Consider the following 20,213-nt stretch of genomic DNA (forward strand, 5'->3'; position numbering starts at 1 on the left):
CTATGACAAAGGAGGAAAGAATATCCAGTGCGGAAAAGACAGTCTTTCCAATAAATGGTGTTGGGAAAACTGGACAGCTCCATGCAAAAGAACAAAACTGGACCACTTTCTTATACTATACACACACACACACACACACACACACAAAACCTCAAAATGGATTAAAAACCCAAATATGAGCCCTGAAATCATAAAACCCCTAAAAGAAAAACAACATAAGCAGTAATCTCTTTCACATTGGCCTCAGCAACATATTTTTGGATAGGTCTCCTCCTGCAAGGGAAACAAAAAAGCAAACTATTGGGACTACACCAAAATAAAAAGCTTTTTTGCATAGGAAAAGGAAACCATCAAAAAAAAAAAAAAAGGCAACCCAGTGAATGAAAGAGGATATTTGCAAGTTATATGTCTGATAAGGGTTAGTATCCAAAATATATAAGGAACTTATACAACTCAACACCAAAATAACAAATAATGTGGTTGACAAATGGGCAGAAAAACTGAATAGACATTTTCTCAAAGAAGACACACACATCAAAAGACGAAAAACACATGAAAAGATGTTCAACATCACTTCATCAGGGAAAGGCATGAGGGAAAGGCAAATCAAAACCACAATGAGGTATCACCTCCAGCAGTCAGAATGATTAATATCAGAAAGAAATAACAAGCATTGGTGAAGATGTAGAGAAAAGGAACCCTTAAGCACTGTTGGTAACGGAAACTGGTGCAGCCACTGTGGAAAACAGTATGGAGGTCCCTCTAAAACTTAATAGAACTACTATGTGATCTACTTTTTCTACCACTGGGTATTTACCCAAAGAAAACAAACACTAATTCAGAAAGCTATACGCACCCTTATGTTTACTGCAACATTATTTACAATAGCCAAGATACAGAAGCAGCCTAAGTGTCCATTAATAGATAAATGGATAGGGGTGCCTGGGTGGCTCAGCCCGTTGAGCATCTGATTCAGGTCTTGACTCTCAGGTCTTGATCTCAGGGTCTTGATCTCAAGCCCTGTGTTGGGCTCCATGCTGGGTGTGGAGCCTACTTAAAAGAAAAAATTTTTTTTTAAAATAGATAAATGGATAAGGATGCGATATACATACAATGGAATATTACTCAGGCACAAAAAAGAATGAGATTTTGACATCTGCAACAACATGGATGGACCTAGAAAGTATTATGCTAAGTGAAATAAATTACCAATTCAATATCTATAACATACAGGGCTACTCACATTCTCGATTTTTGTTACACTTTGGTAACTTACAGCTTTTGAGATCTGTCTAATTACCCAAATTGTTAAATTTATATTAGCATAAAGTTGTTCATAACGTTTATTAATGTACTTTGGTACCACAGCCCCTGGGGGTTTCTACTATAAGTTCTGAATGATCAACAAGGACTTTTTCCTCTAGCCAGAAAAAAATCAAATGCCTCCCCACCGTCTATGACCTCAAAGGGTACAGCTCATATCAACCTGGTCAACACTTTGCCTGGCTTTGTAGTTTCATTCTACATACATTCTACACATACATTCTAGAATTCAGAGGAAAAAAAAAAAGAGTGACTCCTACAGAAGCTTTTAGAATCTTTTTTTTTTTTTAAAGATTTTATTTATTTGACAGAGATAGCCAGAGAGGGAACACAAACAGGGGGAGTGGGAGAGGAAGAAGCAGGCTCCTAGCGGAGGAGCCTGATGTGGGGCTCGATCCCAGAACGCTGGGATCACGCCCTGAGCCAAAGGCAGACGCTTAACGACTGTGCCACCCAGGCGCCCCTAGAATAATTTTTCTACTTAGTGTCCTTCTTTTGGAATTTTGCCCTGCAACTTTCAGCTGCCTCAGCCTCTATGAATTCTGATCTCTGTCCCCTCAACTTGTTGAGATCACTGTCCTTTGCCCAAGATTCCTTTCCCTGCTCTCTAATTCAGACTGTGCCTCTAGGCAGGAAGTTGGGGTGATTAGGTGACCATACAGCTCACTTGTTTGTTTCCCTTATTTCAGGGATCACAGTCCTGCATTGCTGCTGTCCAATATTTGAAAACAGTTGTTTCATGTATTGTGTTCAGATTTTCAGTTTTTAGAGTTTGGGGGGGGGGGTAGGGGGCTGGTAAATCCATCATAGCCACTTAAAATGTTCTTAAAAATTAATCCCTGGGGAAAAAATTTCATTCCCTGATTTTAATGTCATTAAAGTACAAAGAGTATTAATTTCCAAATAAATTTGTACTTCAGTTTATATAGGTTTATTCTTTAATAATGATCACTTTCAAACAAATGAACATTTTAAGTGTTTTACTGTAATTGGTTAAGGCACTCTGTGAGATTTTCCTTTTAATGTCAAGAAATAAAAATAGGGGCACCTGGGTGGCACAGCGGTTAAGCATCTGCCTTCAGCTCAGGGCGTGATCCCGGCATTATGGGATCGAGCCCCACATCAGGCTCCTCTGCTATGAGCCTGCTTCTTCCTCTCCCACTCCCCCTGCTTGTGTTCCCTCTCTCGCTGGCTGTCTCTATCTCTGTTGAATAAATAAATAAAATCTTAAAAAAAAAAGAAATAAAAATAATTTTTAAAGTTTCATTTCCTTATGTGCCCACAAGGTAACTCTAAAATTTATATTCAGCTTAATGCTCAGCAGGCTGTTTTGAACTCAAGAAGAGGTTTTATTCTAAAGATAAAAATGGTAATGGGGAGAAGTTAAAAATCTCATAAAAGTCAGAAACTTTTTTTTTTTTAAGATTTTTATTTATTTATTTCACAGAGAGAGAGAGACAGCCAGCGAGAGAGGGAACACAAGCAGGGGGAGTGGGAGAGGAAGAAGCAGGCTCCCAGCGGAGCAGGGAGCCTGATGTGGGGCTCGATCCCAGGACCCTGGGATAACATCCTGAGCTGAAGGCAGACGCTTAATGACTGAGCCACCCAGGTGCCCCAAAAGTCAGAAATTTTTAATCTGATCATACAGATTAATCCCAAAAGGCTGGTGTTTCAGTTTAAATGCATATCTTGACAGGTTATCATTGCTTTACTGCTAGGAGCTTACTATTTCCCTCCCATATGTGGATTCAGCACCGCTATTTCAGTATTCCTGATGCTTTAACCAACTTTTTGCTTTGCTGGGATAGCTGTTCCCTACCCCATAACTTCTACTTTCAAGTTTGATTCATTTGTGGTCTATTCCAGGTTCCCTCAATTTCCCACAGCCACTGCTTGATTTGCCTATTTCTGAGTTTGCATTGATATGAAGGAGAGTAAAAGCAATACCCTAACTTGCTGACCAGTTATGGTTTGGCCATCAGGTGCTCACCCCATGGTCCTCCTTAAAAGACTGTTGAGTCTAGGAGGTACCAGCGCATCTGTTCTGTTTAGCATAAGTTCTTGCTTTTAGCTAAACAGATGCCCACTTTAGCAAAATGTATTTAAAGTGAAAACCTTTCAAACTGAAATAATTTCTGTGTTAGAATCAGGTTAATACAGTTGACTCTTGAACAACACAGGTTTGATTGCACAGCAGGTCTACTTATACACAGATTTTTTACAGTACTGTAAATACTTTCTCTTCCTTATGATTTTAACATTTTTTTCTTTACTGTAAGAATACAGTGTTTAATACATGTAACATACAGAATATGTGTTAATTGATTGTTCATGTTATTGTTAAGGCTCCTGGTTAATAGTTGACTACTAGTCGTTAAGGTTTTGGGGAGTCAAAAATTATACACGAATTTTTGACTGTGTAGGGGGCTCAGCACCCCAAACCCCTAAGTTGTTCAAGGGTCAAATGTATACGCAAGTTTTACCTTGATTCCTCATCATGCCTGAACTACTTTCTCATCTTCCCTGGATAATGGGCAAGAAAAAGTGTGGAACTAAAAATATCAAGAGTTTTGCTGATGAGGCAAGTTCTCAGAAGCAGAGAAGTAAAATGGTCCCTTTACTATTTCTCATATGGCTGTCCTGTCATCCCCCAAAAGAATGTAAATTATTGTACTTAAAAACCAGGGCCATTACATTTGTCTTTTTTTTTTTTTTAAGATTTTATTTATTTATTTGATAGAGACAGCCAGCGAGAGAGGGAACACAAGCGGGGGGAGTGGGAGAGGAAGAAGCAGGCTCACAGCGGAGGAGCCTGACGTGGGGCTCGATCCCAGAACGCCGGGATCACGCCCTGAGCCGAAGGCAGACGCTTAACTGCTGTGCCACCCAGGCGCCCCTACAATTGTCTTTTGTTTTAAATTCCTGTAGGAAATAAAGGATAAAGTAGTGACAACAACAAGAAATGCTACCAGATATCTCAGATACTCAGGCATTCTCTTTCTTCAAACCTTTGGCCTTTGATAATCCTGTTTCAACTTTCCCACTTCTTTTCTTTCCATATACGCCCCCCACTTATTTTAGCAAAATTTATTCCAACTTCCCTACATTTCTCATACTTGCTTAAAATGGTGGATTTCTATGGGGCGCCTGGGTGGCTCAGTTGTTAAGCATCTGCCTTCGGCTCGGGGCATGATCCCAGGGTTCTGGGATCGGGCTCCCTGCTCCGCTGGGAGCCTGCTTCTTCCTCTCCCACTCCCCCTGCTTGTGTTCCCTCTTTCGCTGGCTGTCTCTTTCTCTCTGTCAAATAAATAAATGTCTTTTTTAAAAATTAATAAATTAATTTAAAAAATGGTGGATTTCTGACTGTGCTTGCTGCTTCCACTACATTAAAACTGCCCATTAATGTTCCCAATTAACTCTGCATCGCTAATCCAATAGTCAATTTTCAGGCCTCATCTTACTTGAGCTGTCAGCCCTACTGGACACAGGGACCATCACTTTTCCTAAAAATGCTTTTTCCACCTGGTTTCTAGGACACACACCCCAATCCACCCCCTACTATGTAGCCCCAGTTACTTCTCTAACCTCATCTCCTACTACTTAACTTGCACCAGTTCTGCCACACAGACTTCTTCCTATCTTTCAGATGGGCCATCTCAGACCACTGCACTTTCTTCTCTCTGCCTGGAAAGCTCTTACCAGATACCTGCATAGCTTATCCCTCAGCGTCTTTTTTTTAAGTCTTCATGCTACTGTCACCTTCTCAATGACACTACCTCTGACCAACCTATATGAAGGAGCAATACAACACTCCCTAGAACACTGCCTATTCTCCTTTAACCTGGTTTATTTTTCTTGATGCCATTTATCACCATATAAAGCATAAGGGTTAAGTGCAGACTGTTTTATTTGTTTATCGGATGTACAGCATAGTAGTTAAGAGCACAGACTTTAGAGACAGAATATCTGGGTTCAAAGTCTGAGTCCAGGGGCGCCTGGGTGGCACAGCGGTTGGGCGTCTGCCTTCGGCTCAGGGCGTGATCCCGGCATTGTGGGATCGGGTCCCATATGGGGCTCTTCCGCTGTGAGCCTGCTTCTTCCTCTCCCACTCCCCCTGCTTGTGTTCCCTCCCTCGCTGGCTGTCTCTATCTCTGTTGAATAAATAAATAAAATCTTTAAAAAAAAAAAAAACAACAAAGTCTGAGTCCACCACTTAGCTGTATGAGCTTTGGCAAGTTACTCAACCTTTCTGTGCCTCAGTTTCCTCAACTATAAAATGAGGATAATAAAAGTAAGCTTCCTAGAGCTGTTGAGGGTAAATAAGTTATCTGTAATGCACCTAAAACAGTACCTGGCATATATTACTCATTAACGTTTGCTATCATGGTGATGATTTTGATGATAATGATGGCTCCTGTCTCCAAAATATAAGAAGAGGAAAATTGAAAAAAAAAATTATTAAAGTATAACACATGCGCAGAAAAGCAAACATAACAAATGTACACATCAATGCATTAGCAGAAACTGAATACCAATGTAACTCATAACTCAGATCAAGAAATGTACTGCCAGCAACCATTCTACTGGAAATACACCTTGCAGTAGAATGCTGGGTCAGAGTATACACTGCTGAACAGTTTTCCAGGGTGGCTATACCAGTTTATACTCCCAACAGCAGAGTATGCGAGTTACCACTACTTCACATCTTCACTAGTACTTGGTATTTTCAATGTGGTGGATCTGTAGTGGTCTCTCACTGTGATTTTAACTTTACACTCACAGTTACTAATGAATGAGTGCCTTTACATGTTTATTGGCCATTCTCCTTTGTGAAATGTCAGTTCAAGACACTTGTTCACTTTTCTATAGGGTTGTCTTTTTTTAATGATCTACAGGCATTCTCTATATTTCCTAAATAACAAAGGAGTGAAATTTTTATCCCCTTCACCTCTCTATTCCTCTAGAATAAAGCTAAGAACATATGAATGAAGGCTTGTTTTGTCTTCAAATCACCTCCATTTCTACAACTCTGCTTCATAATCTGCAATTTATGGTGATTCTCAACCTCTAATTCTACCGAAAGAGGTTCTAACATGTTGCCTACCTAATAATCTTTACAAAGTAAAGATTTGTAAAGACTTTATAAGACTTATTAAGGTATTCCACATTAACTTCCCCAATTTTCTTTCCTAACCTACTTTCCCCATCATTGTTAAACTTCCAAACACAGGCTTGAGGGCTGAGGAAGATAAAAAAGCAAATTAGAAGTTAACTAAACAAATCAGAGATTGTGTTTTAGGCAGAAATAGCAGGATGTTCAAAAGCCCACAGACAAGAGAGAACAAAGTGGATTTTGAAACCGTAAGTAGTTCAGTGCTGAAGTACAACATAAAAGAGTAAGAGGAAAGAGGAGACCAGAATAAATAGCAACAGGGAACAGAGCCTCTGTCACAAGGACTTTTTTTTTTTTAAGACTTCATTTAGTGCACACGAGTGGGGGGTGGGGCAGAGGGAGAGAGAGAGGAAGAGAACCTCAAGCAGACTCGTGCTGATGTGGCGCCCGAGACAGGGCTTGCTCTCACGACCCCAAGATGATGACCCGGGCTGAAATCAAGAGTTAGGCGCTTAACTGACTGAGCCACCCAGGCACCCCTGTCTCAAGGATCTTACATTTCCTTCCAATTAACACAAACTACTTTAGGTACATGGACATTCATTTCATTTTTGTTGAAAGAATGCATTACTTGGTTCTGAATAATTCTATCCAACAACCCAACAAACTGTTTTCCCCAAAAGGGCCAAGCATAGAAAGAGTTCTATAAATACTTGCAGGTTTTCCAACCATTCCTAACTTATCAACTCTGTAAGTCAGATAAAAATGTTTTTCAGGGGCGCCTGGGTGGCTCAGTCGTTAAGTGTCTGCCTTCGGCTCAGGGCGTGATCCCGGGGTCCTGGGATCGAGCCCCATATCAGGCTCATCCACTGGGAGCCTGCTTCTTCCTCTCCCACTCCTCCAGCCTGTGTTCCCTCTCTCGCTGGCTGTCTCTCTCTGTCAAATAAATAAATAAATAAATAAATAAATAAATGTTTTTCAACTTTTTATATATATGTAGATGGTCATATATCAGAATTACCTATATTGGGGGTGCCTGGGTGGCACAACGGTTAGGCGTCTGCCTTCGGCTCAGGGCGTGATCCTGGCGTTATGGGATCGAGCCCCACATCAGGCTCCTCCGCTATGAGCCTCCTTCTTCCTCTCCCACTCCCCCCGCTTGTGTTCCCTCTCTCGCTGGCTGTCTCTATGTCTGTCAAATAAATAAATAAAATCTTTAAAAAAAAAAAAAGAATTACCTATATTGAACCTACTTTTTAACAGTGTGACTAATAGAGCTGGAACAAATTTGATATATTTCTCAATGCATCTGGCTCAATCATTAGCAGGTAACACACTGCACGATGTGTTAAGGTATTTTGTTTTAATAATATTTTATACTTTGACAATGCTTTGTTTCCAAAGTACTTTATTACTTAATCTGATCCCATAATAATCCTAATATTTTACCAGCAAAAGAGTAAGGATAACCTCTACATCATATAAGGAACCTGAAGCCTGGGGAGGTTGACTTGCTCAAGGAGATGAGGCTGAGTCTTCTGAGTTCTAGGTTACCTTCTTTCCAATACCCCTACAGAACCTCCAGGGAAGCCTGTGTATACCATTTTCTGTTCTTTGGTAAGTTATTAAATATTAGCCCTTTAGAAAATGTTACAAACATGATAACACTACTGGCAGTCAGCTTCACTGCCCCACCTATAATACAAGTGTAACTGAAAACAGTACCCCACCCCTCTGATCATGACCATGCTGCTTTATTATTAGTAATAGTGATTAATACTTTTCAGACAATTTAACATACTTTTGAACTGTTAAAAAATTTAAATGTACACTGTATCTGTAAACTAATTCTAGCAAGCTAAGCAATTATTACATTATATGCTGTATCCAGCCGGGGGGTGGGAAGCCCTGGTTTGGCATTTTGCCCAGATGGCTCCAGTTTACAACTAAGTTTTAAATCTGTAAGAAATCCCAAAGAAATAAATTTCTAGAATTAATCATAAGATATGAAATGATCAGTTCTCCACAGGTCACAGTTCTCTACGGACCATAAACATAAGGGATGATTTTTCTTTAACTTTCACTTTTAAATCTCCTCCCTTTAGCATAAAGCACAAAGGGCAGGCAGGACTAGGAAAGAATAGAAAACATAGATGGAAAGGAGGAAACAGACTACTAAAGGGCGTGCACTTTGTCTTGTAAAAGCAAACAAAGAACTTAATTTTCCAAGAGTCAAAGGAGAACAGAAAATGTGAGCAATGGAAAACTGAGCTTGCAGTGCTCACTGATAGCAATTTTCTACCTTTTTTTTTTTTTCATTTTAGATACACAAACAATTGACCTTAAAGAAAAAGTAAGCCCATTCATTGTAAATTCCTCGTGGTTCCTTATGGTTTCTTTAATGAAATCTGGCATAGGATCAGCCATAAGAAGGACCTGATGTAAAAAATATGTGAAGAACTGTAAAGAAGGGGCACCTGGTGGCTCAGTTCGTGAAGCAGCTGCCTTTGGTTCAGGTCATGATCTCAGGGTCTCGGGATCAGGCCCCGAGTTGGGCTCCCTGCTCAATGGGGAGCCTCTTCTCCCTCTCACTCTGCCCACCACTCCCCCTGCTTGTGAGCTCTCTATCAAATAAATAAATAAAATCTTAAAAAAAAAATTGTAAAGAATACTTAAAATGTACTATATTAGGAATTATAGTTAAAAATCATGACTAAATGTAAAGCCCCAAGATTTTTAAAAAATTATTACATTAACATGGAACAGATCTGAATTAAGAAGATCTTATGTAAAAGTTAATTGCCTTTGGCCACTTTAGGCAATTAGTAAAAAGTTTGTTGATAGAAAGGCACATGTAAGTATTTATCAGGCATCATTCCCTCTACAAATTCAACTTTTGAAAAAAAAATATGCTGATTACCTATCTTAAAAAGATTTTTTTAAAGGATTTTATTTATTTGAGAGAGAGGGAGAGAAGGAGAGCACAGATGGAGAAGCAGACTCCCCGCTGAGCAGAGACACCCCCCCCAATTTTGGGCTCAATCCCAGGACCCCAAGATCATGACCTAAGCCGAAGGCAGACGCTTAACTGACTGAGTCACCTAGGTACCCCCTCTTAAAAATTTTTATCCTCTCAGATTTTCACACTTTATCTACTACTGTCCTTTACCAAGATTTTATACCTTCAAATTACAGTAAATAATTAGGTATTACTTAAGACTAAAGAGCAGGAAAAATTAGATACACATTTTCAGAAAGTTTATAAAATTGACCTGAAAGTCTTTTCATTTTCCCCAAATTCCTACGTTTACTTTATTCCCACCATGCTTTTGCTGTAACAATACCTTAAGTTTCAATGTATGTTTTAGCCAATAGATTTAAAACTTAAAAGTTTAATTGGTATATAAATTGAACCCACAACTGTACACACGAAATTAATACAGATTTGGGGAGAGGAAGCTTTCAGCAATAGAAGTAACAAGCAAGGAAGGAGTAGTCAGATGTGCTTCAAAAACCAAAATAAGTCACATGAATCACATGAAGGGCAGCATAGCGGGAGATGAGCTGGGAAGTAAGGTAAGAAGGAATCAGTTTAATCTGTTACAGTTCTCAGAGACTAGGAACTTTTCTGATCTTTGATACCTTTGGTGCAGGTCTTGTCTTCTATTCAACCACTAGCCTTTTCTCAGGAATTAGCAGAAGCTACACACTTGCCTCTCATACTCAAGCCAATATTTCTAATAATAGGAATAAGAAGTTTTTTTTTTTTAATAAGTTTTAATTGATATCCAAGAATTTAATTTGTGGGGGCGCCTGGGTGGCTCAGTCGTTAAGCGTCTGCCTTCAGTTCAGGGCATGATCCCAGCGTTCTGGGATCGAGCCCCACATCAGGCTTCTCCACTAGGAGCCTGCTTCTTCCTCTCCCACCCCCCCCTGCCTGCATTCCCTCTCTCACTGGCTGTCTCTGTCAAATAAATAAATAAATAAATCTTTAAAAAAAAAAAGAATTTAATTTGTACATATTATGTCCATTGGAAACCATTTTCCAGTTACAAAAACTTTGTTTTGAATTTTAGATGTACAGAAGTTATAAACATGTTTTTAATGTATGTGCTGCCAAAGCGGACACAATAAACATTTTTTTTTTAAGATTTTATTCATTTGAGAGAGAGAGAAAGCATGAGCGGGGGAGGGGCAGGGGGAGAGGAAAAAGCAGACTCGCCACTGGGAGCAGGGAGACCCAGCACCCTGGGATCATAACCTGAGCTGAAGGCAGACACTCAACTGACTGAGCCACCAAGGTGCCCCTAAACATGTTCTTTTAAAACAGTGTCCTTTTTGGCTTATTTTCCTACCTAATATCCTTTCTCAAGCAAGATGATATATTATTACAAGTAATTTTGTTAGAATTTGATACAAATTAAATGTTTGTTTCAAAATTTTAATTACCAAATGTTAAAGATTTTTTTATTTTAATTTCTACCTTTCATTAAGAAAATTCTATCCTGTCCACAATAAATTAAAAAGTATGGTTTTGGTATATACCAGGTACTTAAAAGTTTATTGTTTAATTTTCTTAGCCTGTTTCATTCAAGAATCAATGCCAATATAATTGCCTGGATATCTACTAGGTAAATGGATGTGTTCAATACCAATTTTGCCTTTAAATAGGCCTCTTTTTTCTTCTATAGTCTTTCCAGCAATTTGTTACAAGAGAATGTGGTTTTACTTTTTAAATTAACAGAAAAAGTCTCTCAGATCTTCTAAAATATAAAAACTTATTACATATGTACCTGCAGGCATTCTCTTCCAGAAACAAAGGGTGAAGATGAAAGACTAGTTCTAGTTTTGCCAAAATACCCACTCACTATAGGAGGCTCTTTTAGCTGGGCAGCCACTGGAACACCTTCCAGGAATTTCAAATTTACCGTCTCCAAAATGGGACCTGTCATCTTTCCCATCAAAACCCACCCTTCCTTCTGTCACCTGTGTTTCAATGAATAGTAAGTACATACTGCCTTAGCGAGACTCCTGAGAGTCATTCTTAACTCATATCCCACATATCCAATGAGTCACCAGGACCTGACCACACTACCCTGTAATCTCCAAAATTCTTCCACTTCTCCAACTAATCACTACTTCACTTGGCTACTAATCATGTACTGTCTGTACTATTGCAACAACTTCCTTAACTGACCTCCATACCTCCAGTGTTACAGTTTCTCCAGCCTTTTACATTTGCAGTGTGAAGATGTGTTTTCTACAAAGAAAATGAGATTAGGAGTGTGAAACGGAATAAAGGAAACCTCATTTAAAATGGAGTGGGAGGCCAGAAGGGGGAGTTCTCATGCCTTAGGGCTTGAGAATGTGGATCCCAAAAGGAAGAGACATACCTCACATTCCCAACAGGAAGAAGCCTACTTTACTCCTTCGACAGGAGAAGGGAAGAATTTCTCCTTGCCCAGCAACAAGCTCGGACAATAAGAAAATACCACAACTCAGCCTATGAGAAACCATTACCACAGAATTCTCAATTTCCTCTAAAGGACTTTTGTTCAACTTCCCACTTTCTCCTTTTCTCTATAAAGTAAGGTTCTTCTCCTTTGATCTCGACTTGCCCATGGTGTCCCAAATTGCAATGCTCTGCTATATCTGATAACCCATTTTCCTGGTCAAACTGATAGTTTTAAAGGTTAACAGGAGCCTTCAATGGCCCTGAACTCCTCTTGCTCCCAAAATAAAGGCCAAACACCTTAATCTGAAATAGAAAGCTCCACAGAATTTACCTCTCCAGGCTCATCTCTTTCCATTCATCTCTTACATTCTATGCTCCCTACGTACTAAATTTCTTTTAGATCTTCAAATGTACCATGTTCTTTTCCAACTGTTTGGCAAAACTTACCTTTCCTTATGCTTGACTTATAATTAGCCAACCTTCAGGCCTTAAACATTCAAGGAATCTTCCCTGACCTCTTAAGTGCTCTTACAGCATATTTTATTCCCTCCCCCAACCATTTACTACCCTGAATTGTCATTGCCTATTTGTCTCTATCCTCCTCTAAACTGTAAACTTGGGACAGCAAATTTTTTGTCTCTATTGTAGGTTAGCCTACCATCTACCCCACAGCTGATACCCAGTATTTTTAGAGTGAATGAGTAAGAACTAACTTTGGAGTTAGACCTACATTTCAATCCTGGTTCTGTCACTTATTAACTACTGTGCCTTTATCAAATTACTTAAATTGCTCCTAAACCTTAAGTTCCTTTTTTTTTTTTTTTGATGATGATTAATAATACCTATCTTGCAAGGTTGTGACAACTAACTGACATTATACAGAGAGCAGCTAACACATACTAGAACAAAAGCAAGTGTTTGCATTGGTTAAGACTCTTCTGGCTACAAGGACAGAATCTAACTAAAGGTAGCTGAAGCAAAAAGAATTGTTATAAAGCCTACAGTACTTTCTCATGGAATTCAAAGTCATAGGGAAAAATTAGAACCAAGAACTTAAATAATAAAAAGTACATTTCTTTGTTTTCTTTTTTCTGGTCCTTCTGTCTGCTCCACTTTCAACCCTTTCTTCCTCATCTTCTCCTCCCCTCCCTATTTATCAATCTCTCTCCTCCTTTCCCTTCATGTGTTTGTTTCAGTCTCTCCATCTTTCACCTCTGCTATCCTGTTCATCTGTATCATTCTTCTCTCCTACAACAGAATGGCTTTTTCGACTCTTTACAGGGTAGAACATGGCTGCCAATAGTTCCAGAGTTATAGATCTTCATTTTAGAGCTAGACAGAGGGATTCTAACTATGAACTCCAAATTCCTAAAGGATTCTAGCCCAGACCCCTTAAGCCAGTGGGATCACCATAGAAACATGGCATGTGGGGAAGGTCTTAGAAAATGAGGAAGTCTAGGTAATCAAAACACTTGGGGCTTACAACTCCATCCATTAAGTAAATGCTATTAATGTTTCACAAGAATTATTTTACTTAAGTGAATTAGCTATGATAAGAATATATTAGTAATTAGTCAAGTTTTAAGTTACACTTCCCTGATTTTAAGTTTCATACGAATGGAAAATGTGATATCAACATGAAACATGTAACAAGGATTATTCTCTTTATTTTTTTAACTCCCTGAACTTCTGATCTGAACAGCTAATGATGCAAGACAGACTACAAGGTATACTTTTTAAAAATATATCTATACAAGAAAAAGATTTAAGGATATTCTAAGAAAGTTTCAAATTATACAGCACACTTACAGCTAGAGTTGGGAACAGATCTCAAAAACACCTTTTAAAACTTGAATTAGCACACTCTAAATGCCTTCCTCATATCTTCTTCCAAACTGAACAGAAAACCTTATATAAAGTGGAAAAAACGTTTGGGAAAAATCATCACATAACCTTTTACAGCTCTCTAGCAGTAAGTATAGATCCAAGGTTATAACAAAACTAAATCTGAGAGCTCAACTTAGTTCAATTGGAAAAATCAGCATAAGACAGTAAGTTCACATATCTACTTCCCCGCCTCTACACAGATTTTTCTAAGCATTTATACGTATCATTTACTGGTTAATTTTTCACCTGATATTAATGTTTGTAATATACAATTAACAAAGTTTTTTAGCTATTTCCTTTAATAATAAGCAAAATAAACATAAGTTATTTACACTAAAGAAAACAGGAATGCTAAATTAACTCAGTCTTCCCAAATTTCTTATTGGCAAAATGCCTATTTTGAGACACATTTTGTCACATATATGGCCAAAACTTTTCTTGCAATTATAAGTGTCCATAGGACATTTATTAAACACAATTTCTAATTTCTTCTTGTATTAAGAGGTTTTTTAAATTTTCTTTTTAACTGCAAATTTCCTCCATGCTCATCATATTAAAATTTAAATAACAGATGTGGGGCACCTGGGTGGCCCAGTTGGTTAAGTATCTGACTCTTGATCTCAGCTCAGGTCTTAACCCCGGGGTCATGAGTTCAAGCCCCACACTGGGCGCGGAGCCTACTTTAAAAATAAATAAATAAAATAAAATTTAAATAACAAATGTATATAAAGTAAAAAGGAGTTGGAATAAAATTTAAATAACAAATGTATATAAAGTAAAAAGGAGTTGGATGCACTAACTTATTTAATCCAGAGAGTAACCACTGAAGATATGTGCCATTATTATCCCTGTTTTACAAATGAGGAAATTAAAACCTGAGACATTAAGTAACTCGGTTCTATGTCATAAAGCTAGTAATAGAGACAAAGCCAGAAGTTGAATGAATTCAGATTCTGCCTCAGTGTTTTCTACTTCCACTTCAGACATAACAAAATTACCTATTTCTATTGCTGCCATAACAAACTGTCACAAACAGTAGATTTAAACAACGCAAATGTATTATTTTACCATTCAGAAGTCTCACGTGGGTCTCATTAGGCTTAAACCAAGGTGGCAACAAGGTTGCATTCTCTCCTGGAGAACCTATGAGAATTGGTTTTCTTGTCCTTTCCAGCTTCTGGGGGCTGCCCTCATTCCTTGGCTCATGGAGTAGTCTCATCATCTTCAAAGCCAGCAACACTGCCTGGCTAAGCTTCTGCCTGTTACATTTCTTTGACTCTTCTGCCTTCCTCTTCCACTCTTAAAAACCCTTGTTACTAAACTGGACCCACCTGGACAATCCAGGCTACTCTTCCTACTTTAAAATCAGTTAATTAGCCACCTAAATTCCAACTACCACTGTAATTCCCCTCAGCCATGTAACCTAATACATTCACAGGTCCTGGGAGTTAGGATATGGATTTTCGGGGGAAGCCATAATTCTGCCTACCACAGTGTCTATATTTGTAACAAATAGGCTATCAAAATTATACTGATCCAATATGGTTTAGATAGTGAGCGTGTTTTGGCTCAAAATATATCATGTTAATTAGGTATTAAGGAACATAACTTTTCTAAATTAAAAGAATGGTTTAATTTATTTAGCTCTCAAAGTAAAACAAAGTTAATCGAGTGAACTCACTCATCTAACTAGGTCTTAGAGGGGAATAAGCCAAACAGAGATACCATCTTCCTCTTCCCTTATCAAACCTCTGAAGCACTAGCCTTGGGGGTTGAAAGAGAAACAAGCAAAGCTGGCCTTGTTCTAAGTGGCTGGAAGGAGATAGAAGCATTGTAAAAGGCCTGAATCCTGGTAACAGGGCTGTGGTTGGCATAAACCTGTTTGGATGACACTGGACCCAATTGTTCTTCAAGTGCACCCTAACAAGAATTCAACAGGAAACTGGTCTCAGCAGAGCAATTACCAAAACTACCAGGGATTTAAAGATGGGAGACTCTGGGTGAGTACATGGGTGACTTCCTTCTTTGTAAAAACACCAAACATGGAGGCATTTTCCTTTTCTTCCCTCCCTGGAGAGATATAAGGGTACTTAATTTGAGTGAGTTATTTGTGAATTAGCCTACTCTATTAAGATTTCTCTGTAAACCCCTAACTCAATGCTCATGGCGTTTTTATGGTCATTTGCAGGTATGTGCAGAGCTGTGAAAAGTTGCCAGATCCACATGTCCCCAGCTCAAGTCAAATAAGGCTCTCCTACTGTAAAGTGTCCTTTCTGCAGTCTATCTAGTGTCACTTTGTGTGTGTGTTTTGTTGGCGATGTTGTGGTTTAAAATGGCCCCCAGGTGTCGGTGCTGAAGTGCTGCCTAGGGTTCTTAAACCAAAAATGCTGAGGTGTGCCTTACAGAGAATATGTTATATAGGCTTCACTTGGACATCAGTTCTAGTGCTATTTGTGAGTTTAGTGTTAATGAATCAACAGTATACATTAAATAAGATGTCACACATGGAAGAGAAGCACACATGGAATGAGATTATGAATTGATCAGTTGACTGAAACGTTGTAACCAGAGGCTCACAGGAACCTAACCTTGTAATTCCTCTAGGAGCAATGAGTCAGTATTCACTAACTCAGTGTTCACAGTGACTTTCTTTTTTCTTTTTTTTCTTTAAACCCTTCTCCTTAAAGATTTTATTTATTTATTTATTTGACAGAGAGAGAGACAGCCAGCGAGAGAGGGAACACAAGCAGGGGGAGTGGGAGAGGAAGAAGCTGGCTCCCAGTGGAGGAGCCCGAGGTGGGGCTTGATCCCAGAATGCCAGGATCACGCCCTGAGCCGAAGGCAGAAGCTTAACAACTGAGCCACCCAGGCGCCCCTCACAGTGACTTTCTAAACCAGAACTAGTGCAGATAATGACAACTGACTGTATTTGAACACTTCGATAGAAAAGATTTCTATGAATCAAAAGTTATGCTTTTTTAAAGTTGTGGTATATGTCAAATTTCCCTCTAAAAAAATTTCCCTCTAACAACAAATTTTTAAAAAAATCTAAAATGCCATATTGTTCGTTCCATTTTTAAATTACATTTTTAAATGAATTAAAACCTCCAACAATATCCATAGTACCTCTGCATTTTTAAGTGAATTAAAATCCATTCAAATGAATTGTTACATTATATTGTTTTGCCTCAAATAGAAAAAGTATTTCATTTGCTAACCATGCATTTCATTACCAAATACTAAAAAAAATCAGGGGCACCTGGGTGGCTCAGCTGGTTGAGTGTCCAACTCTTGATTTTGGCTCAGGTCATGATCTCAGAGTCCTGAAATCGAGCCCCACATCAGGCTCCGAGCTCAGTGCAGAGTCTGCTTGTCCCTTTCCCTCTGCTCCTCCCCCCACTCACAAGCACTCTCTCTCAAATAAAATCTTAAAAAATAAATAAAACAAAAATCAATGTGACCAAACTGAGAACAAGTAGTTATGACGTTCATATTTTATATATATATTTAATAATGTGCATATTCACTACATTTCAAAGGGCTTTGATGAATAAATGAGTAAAGGAAGTAACTAAACACAAGGTAATACACCTAGAAGTAGTCTGATGAAGCATGTAGGGTAGAATAACTAATGAACTGAATTGTAATCTAGTAAAAAAAAATACATTTCTCTTAATTAGATGACAATGAGAACTATCAAACAACAGATGACACTTATACTACATTATAGCCACTATGCTTAGTACTTAAAACGGTTTATCTCATTTAAGCCTCAAAATATCCTAAAAAACAATTACTTTTCTTATTTACAGATACAGAACCTGATACACAGAGGGTTAAGTAACTTGTCCAAGGTCATACAGCAAATGAGGCAGTAAGACTTCAGAGTTCCAGTGGTTTACCAGATTCAAAATGAACCCAATTTAAAGCTTCAAGTTGTACAAACGTTTCCCTACAATAGCCTCAGGTATTTATTAAAAATGAAGATTCCCAGCTCTTAGTCTAGGTTTACTGAATTATAATTTCTAGAGGTACACTTTAGGAGCCTACATTTCTACAGACACCCCAGGTGATGAGTAGCAACAGTTCAGTTTGAAAGCCACCACTTTTAAGTATATGACTGACCCCTATTCCTGTGTTAGAAGCACATATATTCCTGTGCTAGAAGCACACTATCACCAGAAAACATCTTGCCTTTGCCATCTTCTTTGTGTCTTTGTTCATGTTATTTGCTACCTCTGGAATGTCCATTTTATTTATCCTTCAAAACATACTCAAATCCCACTTCCACCACGTCTTCCCTGAATGTGTGTTTCTCCTCTCTTGATCCGCCTTTGAACTTTAAACCTCCAATACAAAACTTCTTGCAGGTCTACATAGTAGTATATTAAATAAACAGGAAACTAATAAATAGAGTTTCCTTTTTATCTCCTAAAAAGCTTAATTGACATGGTGTCTTGCCTGAAGTAGACATAATTTTTTTTCTTTTAACGTCTGTTGAAATGAATTACATATCCTTTCCCAATCAATGTTTACGACTGGAGCCGAAAGATAAATATTAGCCAACAAATTAAAGTTTGAATCTGGCTTCTTTAACTGAAGGGAATATAGATTAAAAAAAAAAACAACAACACTGCACACAAGATTAAAAAAATAAATTCATCCCAGAATAAATTAACATATATCAGATTAATTTACTAATTACCTACAACCCCTTTAAGGTGTAAAGACTTGATAATGCTATGACTTCAAAAACTGCTCTAGCCTCAAAATGTCAGTATAAAGTGGGTGACAAGAAAATAGGAGCTATATTAGAAAGACAAATGCATAGTGACCATTTAGCTACCTCTGACATCATCTTATCAATTCAGGGTGGCAACAGCATTTGATATTAGTTTTCTGCATTGCTTATTATTTAACAACAGCTACTATTTCCATGTAGAAATATTATAGATACTCGAAATCAGTTTTATGGGAAAAAAGTATTTGGATATATCAAATTTTTATATAATTGAGCTCATGGACCATATCTGTATCATAAAAATCAAATATATCTGCATGACATATGTTCTGAAGAAATCTACATCTCCATCTACAGTTTGAATCTCCAAAGAATATGAAGTTGCCTGCTTTTACTTTTTGAAGTAAAAAATGAATGTGGAAATAGTGTGAATGGTTTTGTTCTAGTCTGATGAAGCTGTTGCATTAAAAGGAGACCAAGTTTTTAATTAAAGTTGTTTCCTTTCCTTCTATCTTCATATTGTATGATGAGCCTTTTCCCCCAAGCTAAGAATGATCACTTATTCTCAGTCTCGAGTTCCTTAGCATGACTTACAATTTAAAGCCAGAACACTGGTACAATATTTCTGAACTATTCCTTACCTCTGAGATCTATTTTAATCCCAATTATCATTTTTAAAAAACATACATATAATAACCAAGTGTATATAAAACATTGTCTAAAATCTTCTTTAAAAAAAGAACACGTTTGATTTTTAAGGTTTCTCATATACAAGAGTGCAAGTTTCCAATTATGGAAAACTATTAGAATTCAACAAGAATTTTTTTTACTCCCCAATACTATCTAGTGCTAGTACCAGAATCTTAACAGCAGTATTAGCAGTATTTGTTTGCTCAGATCAAGCATGTAAAAAAGTTTGCTGGACTGAATTACATCAACATTTGTCATATCATTATGGTCTACATTTTATATTTCTGGTTTGGGGAATAGATATTTAAAATCCCATATACATAAATACCTTGTGAGGAAACAATTTTCTGATTTTGTATCATTCATTGAGTATTGACAACAGAATATATGCTATAAAATCTAAGGAAATGGCAAAACAAGAATGTTCTGTTTGGGGTACCCGACTGGCTTAGTCAGTAGAGCATGTGATTTGATTTCTCAGGGTCATGAGTTCCAGCCCTACATTGGGGGTAAAGTTTACTTTAAAAAAAAAGGGGGGGGCGCCTGGGTGGCATAGCGGTTAAGCGTCTGCCTTCGGCTCAGGGCGTGATCCCGGCATTATGGGATGGAGCCCCACATCAGGCTCCTGCACTATGAGCCTGTTTCTTCCTCTCCCACTCCCCCTGCTTGTGTTCCCTCTCTCTCTGGCTGTCTCTATCTCTGTCAAATAAATAAATAAAATCTTAAAAATAAATAAATAAATAAATAAATAAATAAATAAATAAATAAGTTTTCAAGTTTTCCTAAATAAGATGCATACATAAAGTTTTTCATGACCCTTGTGTCAAAGAGGAAACAGACTAAGTTAAAAAATAAAAAAAATAACAACTCTCTGCTACATCAGTGAGCTGCAGTGAAGGCTGTATTCAGAGCAAAATTTGCAGCCTTACACACTTATTACCAAAACAGAAAAAAGGAAAAAACAAAAACTAAAAAAATCCAAAAGAGGATTTTTATTTGTAAAT

General features: G+C 37.9%; 1 protein-coding gene across 8 annotated transcripts in view; it reads right to left on the reverse strand.

The window, feature by feature from the left end:
- Window positions 1–20,213, reverse strand: part of YES1 (YES proto-oncogene 1, Src family tyrosine kinase) — a 72,592-nt gene that overhangs the window by 34,716 nt on the left and 17,663 nt on the right. For 2 of the 8 annotated variants that reach the window (XM_057313220.1, XM_057313219.1), the window contains exons 2-3: window positions 7,458–7,628; window positions 857–1,050 (exon numbers count right to left, since the gene is read on the reverse strand). The exons of 4 other annotated variants lie outside the window; for them this stretch is intronic. The gene's annotated coding sequence lies outside the window, so the exon portion shown is untranslated. Of the gene's footprint in view, window positions 1–856; window positions 1,054–7,457; window positions 7,629–20,213 lie in introns of all 8 variants that reach the window. 2 more of the 8 variants (XM_057313218.1, XM_057313217.1) reach the window with 2 other exon arrangements.

The sequence above is a fragment of the Ursus arctos genome, unplaced genomic scaffold, assembly GCF_023065955.2.
Source record: "Ursus arctos isolate Adak ecotype North America unplaced genomic scaffold, UrsArc2.0 scaffold_17, whole genome shotgun sequence".
Taxonomy (NCBI): domain Eukaryota; kingdom Metazoa; phylum Chordata; class Mammalia; order Carnivora; family Ursidae; genus Ursus; species Ursus arctos.